At 44.9% G+C, this 10,098-nt stretch overlaps 1 long non-coding RNA gene across 1 annotated transcript; it reads left to right on the top strand.

The window, feature by feature from the left end:
* Positions 1-2,837: 2,837 nt before the first annotated feature.
* On the top strand, positions 2,838-9,580 carry LOC144889709 (uncharacterized). Its single transcript, XR_013622014.1, has 2 exons — positions 2,838-2,958; positions 8,435-9,580. It is a non-coding gene; the product is annotated as an uncharacterized LOC144889709 (long non-coding RNA).
* Positions 9,581-10,098: the final 518 nt, after the last annotated feature.

Here is a 10,098-nt window from a genome sequence, read left to right as displayed (position 1 = left end):
ATCTTTGTATTATATTTACAGTGGGGGGGGGGGGGGGGTGGGATGGATTGGGGTGGGGGATGGATGACGGTGGGGGTGGATGGGGTGGGGGTGGTGGATGGATGGGGGTGGGGGATGGATGGGGGTGGGGTGGATGGGGGGTGGGGGATGGATGGGGGTAGGGCGCATGGATGGGGGTTGGGCGCATGGATGGGGGTGGGGGATGGATGGGGGTGGGGGATGGATGGGGGTAGGGCGCATGGATGGGGGTTGGGGGATGGATGGGGGTGGGGTGGATGGATGGATGGGGGGGGATGGATGGGGTTGGGGTGGGGGAGTGCAGATCTCGAAACACAAAGGTTATATGTCAGACACATTCTGTTTTATTGTATAAGTGTGTATACCAAATACAGTTGTGGCCAAAAATATTGGCACCCTTGCACTTTTAAAAAATAATGCACCAAACAAGATCTGTAAAACAATCATTTGAAGGGATTTTTCATAATGGAGAGAAAGGGCCAACATTATGATTATAGCCGGCGAAGCCGGTGTTGTGAATGAACGCGTACGTATTATGTTGAAAAGCCAGATTTTGCTGGATCCCTAGAGAATTTCGAAGCTTTGACGCACCAAATCGCTCAATGGAGCCCGCCATCTTGCGGATGTGGAAGTATGCATAACAAATTGAAAAAGTTCAATAGGAGTTTGTTTCACCCGTCTTTTTTTGATTCACAATCTTATGCACCTCTAATTTGTCATTTAAATACTTTAAGACCAACCTCGGCCCGCACGGTCCTGTTTATCTTCAACGATAATCGTCACCAGAAACCGGAACCAATGAGATTCGAGCATTTGAAAAAATATTTCAAAAACCAAATCACTCAATGGAGGCCGCCATCTTCCGGATGCGGAAGTATGCATAAAAAAATTGCGAAAAAGTTCAATAGGAGGTTGTTTTACCTGTCTTTTTTTGATTCACAATCTAATGCACCTCTAATTTGTAATTAAAATACTTTTTTTTTTTCTTTTTTTTTTGTATACTGAATCAAGAACTAATATTTACTTCACAAACAAATCAACCAGACAAACAAAATATATAAAAAGAGGGAGCGGAAAACAATATGGGGAGAGAAGGGGAAGCACACAAACACAACATTTGATCGAGTAGTTGATCGAGGCATGCTTATGTAACTTGACTGTCTTTCCTGACTGACTGTCTTTCCCTCGTGGTCCCCCTGTACTGTCTTTCCCTCGTGGTCCCCCTGTGCTGTCTTTCCCTCGTGGTCCCCCTGTGCTGTCTTTCCCTCGCGGTCCCCCTGTACTGTCTTTCCCTCGCGGTCCCCCTGTACTGTCTTTCCCTCGCGGTCCCCCTGTGCTGTCTTTCCCTCGCGGTCCCCCTGTGCTGTCTTTCCCTCGCGGCCCCCCTGTGCTGTCTTTCCCTCGCGGTCCCCCTGTACTGTCTTTCCCTCGCGGTCCCCCTGTACTGTCTTTCCCTCACGGTCCCCCTGTACTGTCTTTCCCTCGCGGTTGTCAGCTCTTTCACGAGCCTCGATTCAGTATACAAAAAACAAAAATAAATAAATAATTTTTTTTGAGAGCAGGGAGATGTGTGGAAGGGAGAGGGCTTGGGGGGAGGAGGCGTGGGAAGGGGGTTGGGGGGGGGGCCCACACGGGCCCTGGTTATCTTCAACGAAAATCGTCACCAAACACCGGAACCAATGAGATTCGAGCATTTGAATAAATATTAAAAAAACCAAATCACTCAATGGAGGCCGCCATCTTCCGGATGCGGAAGTATACATAACAAATTGAAAAAAGTTCAATAGGAGTTTGTTTCACCCGTCTTTGTTTGATTCACATTCTTATGCACCTCTAATTTGTAATTAAAATACTTTAAGACCAACCTCGTTCCCCGGGCCCTGGTTATCTTCAACGAAAATCGTCACCAATTACCGGAACCAATGAGATTCGAGCATTTGAAAAAATATTTCAAAAAAGCTTTTTCCACATTCCGGACGCTGAAAACGGCGCCAAATATTCTAAAATTGACGAATTGTTTTTTAGAAATCTCGCGGCCGTTGGGGATAGTTTTTCACGGCCGGAAATATCCGAAGTTGAGACGGAATTCACCGAATTAATCAAGAAGGAAATTTTATAAATTTTAATCTCATCCAGAATGCAAATGGTGTCATTTTGAACTAGGTACGGTACCTACTACACCTACCTACAACCAACTACCTAACCTGCTGATGCGTAAAATAGTGCCAAGAGGCTTTGGCTTCGCCGGCTCATTGCGGCTTTGCAGTCGGTACTATCGTACACATCACGTGTCTATCAGAGAGTTGTGGATGGATGATGACGACACGAGGGGGATGAGATGTCGTCATGTGACATTCAACGTATATGATAATTCACACCCGCTTCGGCCCATTTCATTGATTTGGCTTCGGAACCGCAATCGTTCTGTTTTGAACTCCTCTCCCCCCGAGTTTGTGATAATTTCGCTAATCTGGGTAAACTACTATCGATTACGTAGAGGACATTCACACTTTCAACCTCGTTATAAAAATGTTTTGTCGGACAGCAGGAACATGGACAAAAAAATTCGTGCGATGTTTGACGTCATCAAAATCAACATCAATTTACCCGAAGGAGAGTAAGTTGTTGTTTTAAAATTTCTAGAAATTTAAATTTATTTATTTTCCTTCATTTCTGCGGAATTTGGTGATAATTGATCGACTTGTATGTATTTTTTAACGATCTGAAAAATGGAAAGTTTCAGCCGGTTATGAAAAAACCCATCACATCCGGTAATGAAAAAAAACCGATCACATCCGGTAATGGGAAAAAGCAACATCACATCCGGTCATAAAGGATACATCACATGCGGTATTGGGGCCTCTGGTGAATTTTCATTTGCATCCCGGTTTTCGGCGTGCGATCTTCGTCATAAAAACAGGATTATCATTGCTTTTTTTCGTAAGTTTGGCGTTACAATGGAAGTTTAAAAGGTTATAATTGTTATTCATAGGTATTTTAGTAAAATGATGCATTTATAACGTGGATGACTGAGGGTTTTATTTGCTTGTTTTATCGCTTCGATCGCTGACTGATCGAGGCCTGTGCAGCAGGGACGGTTATCCGTAATCGATATCTCTCGATATTGCTTTATTCTGTCAATATTGCAATATTGAATTGGTTCATTATGAAGTATAAATGAAGTCATTAAAATGTATATCTCATGGGCTTTGTTCACTGAAGGTTTTATTTCAATATTTCAGGTGTTAAGGAAGTTATTGCACTTTGAAACACTAAACACCTGAATTTGGGCCACAAGTCTTCACATTTAACTCGATGTTAAACAAAGGCCCAAAAATGGGCTGTTTTCACATCTTAAAATATTGATAATTTCCTAAATATTAACCCTGGAACAAGGATTTATATGGCATTTTAATGTAGTTTTGTAGCTCAGAGATGGGAAAGTGACAAGAACAAGGTGATTCGATTTCGGTTCAGGTCGGAATCCAGATCCGGCCCATCAGTGGATACAAAACGTGATCTGCTTGTCCTGGCGGAGGTTTGTGCGCTACCGAGTGGTGTTCTACTTCGTCACGTGTGAAACATCCTGGTGTTGGCTTCATTGTTCATGTGGCTCATTTCAGATCTTAGGATCACGTCGTTAAAATAACACCAGGTCGGTTGACTCAGCCTGTCATTTTCTTGATGAAACAGGGGGTATTATAACATGCTAGATCAGGTCATTGCAAGGATTAGAACATGCATGATATTATAACATGTTAGATCAGGTCATTGAAAGGGTCACAACATGCATGATATTATAACATGTTACATCAGGTCATTGAAAGGATCAGAACGTGCATGATATTATAACATGTTAGATCAGGTCATTGCAAGGATCAGAACACGCATGATATTATAACATGTTACATCAGGTCATTGAAAGGATCAGAACGTGCATGATATTATAACATGTTAGATCAGGTCATTGCAAGGATCAGAACACGCATGATATTATAACATGTTACATCAGGTCATTGAAAGGATCAGAACATGCATGATATTATAACATGTGAGATCAGGTCATTGAAAGGTTCAGAACATGCATGATATTATAACATGTTAGATCACGTCATTGAAAGGTTCAGAACATGCACGATATTATAACATGTTAAATCGGGTCATTGAAAGCATCAGAACATGTAAAAAATTATAACACTGGCATGGGCACCCGGGGGAATACCATGGGCATGGATGTGTGTGACATTTGCACATCTTGATTTTGATGCTGCACATTCAGTTTGACAAAATCCACAAATCATCATTAGCAGATCCACAAATGATGTAATCTACACTATGTATTTACCTTACATAATATGTTACCCCTCACTCATCTCCTCTCCCCTCACTCATATCTCCCACCCCCCCCCCCCCACCCCCCTACCCCCCTCTCCCCTGTCACTCCAGTCCTGTCTCCCCTTCAATCCCCTCCAAGTCCTCCTCACACCTCTTCCCTTTACTCCTCTCTCCTCACTCCTTTCCAAATCCTCCTCACTTGTCTCTTCCCTTTACTCCTCTCCACCACTCACTCCCTTCCAACTCCTCCCCACTCTTCACTTACCTTTACTCCTCTCCACTCCTCTCCTCTCCGCTTTCCTCCTCTCACCTCACTCTCTTCCAACTCTTCCCCACTGCTCTCCTCTCTTCACTTTACTCCTCTCCACCATTCTCTCCGGCGGTTCCAATCGAGCAGGTATGCCAAATATTAGAGGTAATTGAACTTTTCTCTTGGAGCAACACAATGTAAAGCCGCCCCCTTGTCCTGTTCATTCATTTGTGAAATGTTTTGCAGAACAGTACACTCATGGTGACGTCATCGTCAATGCACTCGGCTCGTAATGATGATCTTCAACAATATTATCCGATACTTCATCCGGATTCATTGTAGCTGTTCTTGTATATGTTTACTGAGCACACAATACCTTCTAATGTCTTTGTTGCTCAACATCTCGTGCAAGTCTGTGTTCACATTCATTGGCGGTCTCATTCTGTTCCATCATTCTTTTATTCATTTTGGAAATAGCAGTTACAAACGCATTGTGTAATTGTGACCATGATTAAGTGTCGACACATAAACGATGGCGACACTCTCCCCATGTGCAGAGTACCTCATTGTAACTTTTTATTGTGACTACGTCGAAAGAATGAAACATTCCGACTATATAAAGAATACAGCTCAAATCGAAACGGCCCTGGGGAAAAAGTCTTTTGGGTGGTGTATAAGAACAATACCTTCGCACCTTTCTGTCGAGCGAATGCCAAAGTTACTATTTTCGTTACAGCATACAAAATGACATATTTAAAATTAAACATTTCAAATAAACTTTAAAATGTACATGCACATAGCTTATAAAATAAGAACGAAAAAATATCTCAGCAATTTACTGTCTGTTTATTTATTTCACATCTGTGAATTACATGTCCATGCACACGTGAAATTGAGTTTATTATGAATTCTGCATGTGAACACTATTGATTCAGCCTTGAAAACTCATGCGAAAAAAAATAATATATATTATTGAAGATTTCACGATTTTATTTCCTCTAGCTGTGAAACGCATCTTCTTTGGGCGGTGTATAATCTCTCTGAACGAAACAGGCATTACCTGGTTTCCTTTGCTTGAGTTGTAATCAAAATGTACCTTTGTTTCTTCAAAAAGTCAATTATGATCGAAGACGTGTTGATTCAGTCTTAAAATGCACATCAGAGGCCGATGGACCCCATGACTCTTCTTCATTTTAAAACTTGAATGTATCGAAAACGTTTCACTTTACAAAGTAAAAATATATTAAAACCAAACGTTATTAATACATATTGTGTTCCATCGTTAGTTTCCATTATTATGTACATTTGTGAAGTACTGTATTGTTTAATACCATGGTTAGAAAAGAGTCGACTCGCTTTAAACAAACTCTGTATATACACACCCCAGGAATATGTATATCTATATAATTTGACTTTGGTTCAATCCCGAACTTCAGAAATCAGTCGCTGTACTTTTACAAAGTAATGATATAAATAACAAAGCTCTGGGAACGTTCTTTCCTCTCCTTCCCCTCTCTCCTTCCCCGTGCCCACACAAGTCAACACATTCAAAGACGGCTGTTGGAATGCATTTCGCCGATTTTCTCAACTTTAGCCGAAACTGAGACAACTTTAGCTATCCTAGCGACTGTGATGGTGAATTAGAGTCGAGATAAAGCCGTGAGGGACTCTCAATGAACTTTATGTTGCAGGCCTTTGAAAATGCATTTCGTTCTATAAACGGTAACTTTCATCAAATTTTCTTCCCGTTTTTTGAAACCGAGTCTAAAACCATGTTAGCGACAGTGAAAAATGAAACGAGAGATCGAATTAGTCGATAGAAAGCCGTGAGAGAGAGCAAGATACAGCGGGCCGAACAAAAGAGGCCTCAAAGCCGTGTGAGGAAAGAAAATGGTGGTGATATGTTTTTGGAGCCCCTTCCAGAATGGGTGGAGCTACTCCCTCGACGGAGGAGGCCACACCCACGGACAGACTCACAGACAATCACCCACAGAGAATATTTTATGGACTAGTGGGGTCACCTGTGGTAATCCCACAGGCATGAACGTGTGTGACATTTGGACATCTTCGTTTCGATGCTGCACCTGCACATTCAGTTTTACAAAATGATGACTGGCAATTTATCTGATCCACAAATGATGCAATCCACACAATGTATTTACTTTACATAATATGTTACCCCTCACTCATCTCCTCCTCCTCATTCATCTCTCCCCCCTCTCCCCCGGCAATCCATTCCCCTCTCCCCCGTCAATCCATTCCTCTCTCCCCCGTCAATCCATTCCTCTCTCCCCCGTCAATCCATTCCTCTCTCCCCCGTCAATCCATTCCTCTCTCCCCCGTCAATCCATTCCTCTCTCCCCCGTCAATCCATTCCTCTCTCCCCCGTCAATACATTCCTCTCTCCCCTCAATCCTCACTCCCCTCAATCCTTTCGCCCCTCAATCCTCTCCAACTCCTCCCCACTCCTCTCTTCGCTTTACTCCTATCCCCTCACTCCCTTCCAACTCCTCACTCCGCTCTTCCCTTTACTCCTCTCCAACACTCACTCAGTGGGTCACACACGCACACGGGGGAGAGTGGGGCACGCACACGCACACGGGGGAGAGTGGGGCACGCACACGCACACGGGGGAGAGTGGGGCACGCACACGCACACGGGGGAGAGTGGGGCACGCACACGCACACGGGGGAGAGTGGGGCACGCACACGCACACGGGGGAGAGTGGGGCACGCACACGCACACGGGGGAGAGTGGGGCACGCACACGCACACGGGGGAGAGTGGGGCACGCACACGCACACGGGGGAGAGTGGGGCACGCACACGCACACGGGGGAGAGTGGGGCACGCACACGCACACGGGGGAGAGTGGGGCACGCACACGCACACGGGGGAGAGTGGGGCACGCACACGCACACCGGGGGAGAGTGGGGGGCACGCACACGCACACGGGGGAGAGTGGACCACACACACGCACACATGGGAGAGTGGGCCACACGGAGAGTGGGCCACACACGCGCACACGTGAGAGAGTGGGCCGCACACGGGGGAGAGTGGGCCACACACGCGCGCACGGGGGAGAGTGGGCCACGCACGCGCGCACGGGGGAGAGTGGGCCACGCACGCGCACACAGGGGAGAGTGGGCCACGCACGCGCACACGGGGGAGAGTGGGCCACGCACGCGCACACGGGGGAGGGTGGGCCACGCACGCGCACACGGGGGAGAGTGGGCCACGCACGCGCACACGGGGGAGAATGGGCCACGCACGCGCACACGCACACGGGGGAGAGTGGGCCACGCACGCGCACACGGGGGAGAGTGGGGCATGCACTCGCACATGAGGGAGAGTGGGCCACACATGCGCACGCGGGGGAGAGGGGCTCACACGGGGCAGAGTGGGCCACACACGCGCACACAGGGGAGAGTCGTCCCCATACAGACAGACCCCAAATTGCGTATTTTAGTGTGATAATTAAAATAAATGCATTTCCCCATTTGTATTATCCAAATGAAATTGCATCGTTTTGGTGGATGAAATTGATGTGATGTTGAAGTGGCGCAGCATAAAGGCGGAATGGTCTCCTCCAGTTTACTCTGGGTTTATTTTTGTCTCTGTAAAAAAAACTCGCATTCATTAGATCCTGATTGGTAATAAAACTTACAACAGGGGACACAGTTGGTGAACAAACTGGATACAAAAGCCTGTATTTATTGGATAATAATTGATTGGATTGTCCATGGAAATAAATCACAAAATTTCCAAACAGAGTTAGGAAAATAACATGTATAACTTTTCTGTGATTAACATGAGCATTGTATGCTTGGCAGGTCATCAGTGAAATGGAGAGCTTCTTGAAATGGCTCCAATCACAAGGTCTGAGAGCAGAAACAGCCCAAGCAGTGATCGACAAACTTGGAATTGAGGATGAGAAGGTTATTCGAGCTTGTACGGAGTCGGATTCATTGCGGGAGGAGCTCCTCACTCTCTCCAAAGAGAAATTTCAATTTGCAATGTATGCTGACTTCTGTAAATTTATGAATTCTTTTTTAAAGCCGCAAGATGTCCAGATTGCAGGTTCTTCTCTGTTGGGAAGTATTTTCGTCAACTTGGATAATGTTATTCGGGAACTTTCCAGTTTCTGCCAAGACGTTGTTAGATTCCAAAAGGTAAAGCTGGTAAATTTTCCTGGAGTCTCTGGAATCGGGTTCAGTGATGTCTGCAGCCTCCACTCTCAGGATGATGGATTAAGACCCACGTCTGGTATGTGACTTTTTTTTTTTACATGTCAACAAATATCTTGATCTTCTACCATTGCTTTTTAAAAATTCTTTAAACTTTTATAATCTCTTTTGAGAGAGACTGCAGTTTTGTATTGTCTAATATGAATGGATTTTTGATGTATGGTACAAAGTCAATTTTGATGGGATTGTGACCAAACTTGGCTAAAATTATATTTTGTGTGATGGAATTTAAGTTTGTTCACGGCATTAAAAAAAAATCGAGGTCTCAAAGGTCTACCGGGGGTTAAAGTAGGTCCAGTTTTGACCCAATCCAGCCCCCCAAAGTGGACTACCGGGGGGTCAACGGTAAGGGTAAGTGTGGGATCAAATTGGGTCCAGGTTTGATCCCCTAAAATAAATATCTTCTGAAATTGCTCGCCTCATGAGAGAACAAGGTGATGGACCAAAAAATGTTATGGATGTTCAAAAATATCCTTCAAAATCAACTATTAGACTTAAAAAATAATTATAAAGTTGATTTCATGATTGATAATGAATTTCGAGAGTTATTGGGTTTCTCCTCAAAAAAGATTGAATTGAACGGGACGTTTTACAGTGATGTTATTCAAATATCATCTGGTATAAATTCGATGTTAATTCACTGTGATTTGATTGATGGTGCAAGAAATAAATACGATGGTTATTGTGAGGAAATACGAGTTGGGAAAATATAAAATAAATACGAAAGATGTGGATGGGATGTTCCTTTCACCATACTGTAGCACAATGGGTTGTTCACGGCATTAAAAAGATCGAGGTCTCAAAGGTCTACCGGGGGTTAAAGTTGGTCCATGCTTGACCCAACCCAGCCCCCCAAAGTGGAACTACCGGGAGGTTAAAGGTGAGTGGAAGTGGGGGATCAAATTGGGTCAAGTTTTGGTGGAGGGGGGGGGGGGGAGGACGGAGGGGTGAGGAAGGGAGGAAGGGAGTGCGGAGAGTGGAAGGGGGAGGGGAAAGATGTACTACATATACCTCTTCTGTGGGGACGGGGTAGGGGGGGGGGGGCAGGATGAGAATGAGAAAAAATGTATCTGTGCAAGGAGTGCTTTAACCTCAGTGTTTCTCGAGTAAAAAGGAAATTGTAATACCCTCTGCCACCATCACCAGGTCGCGCTACATGGTACACATTTACATGGAGAATTTATGCCCCTTTTCCGGTCCCCCACACCCCCGCTTTCAGCCGCGGCCACATCGGCTATGTTACCCCCCAG

The sequence above is a fragment of the Myxine glutinosa genome, chromosome 1, assembly GCF_964187855.1.
Source record: "Myxine glutinosa chromosome 1, kmMyxGlut1.1, whole genome shotgun sequence".
NCBI lineage: Eukaryota > Metazoa > Chordata > Myxini > Myxiniformes > Myxinidae > Myxine > Myxine glutinosa.
The sequence above is the reverse complement of the archived record's forward strand: the minus strand, read 5'-3'. Positions and strand labels throughout refer to the sequence as shown.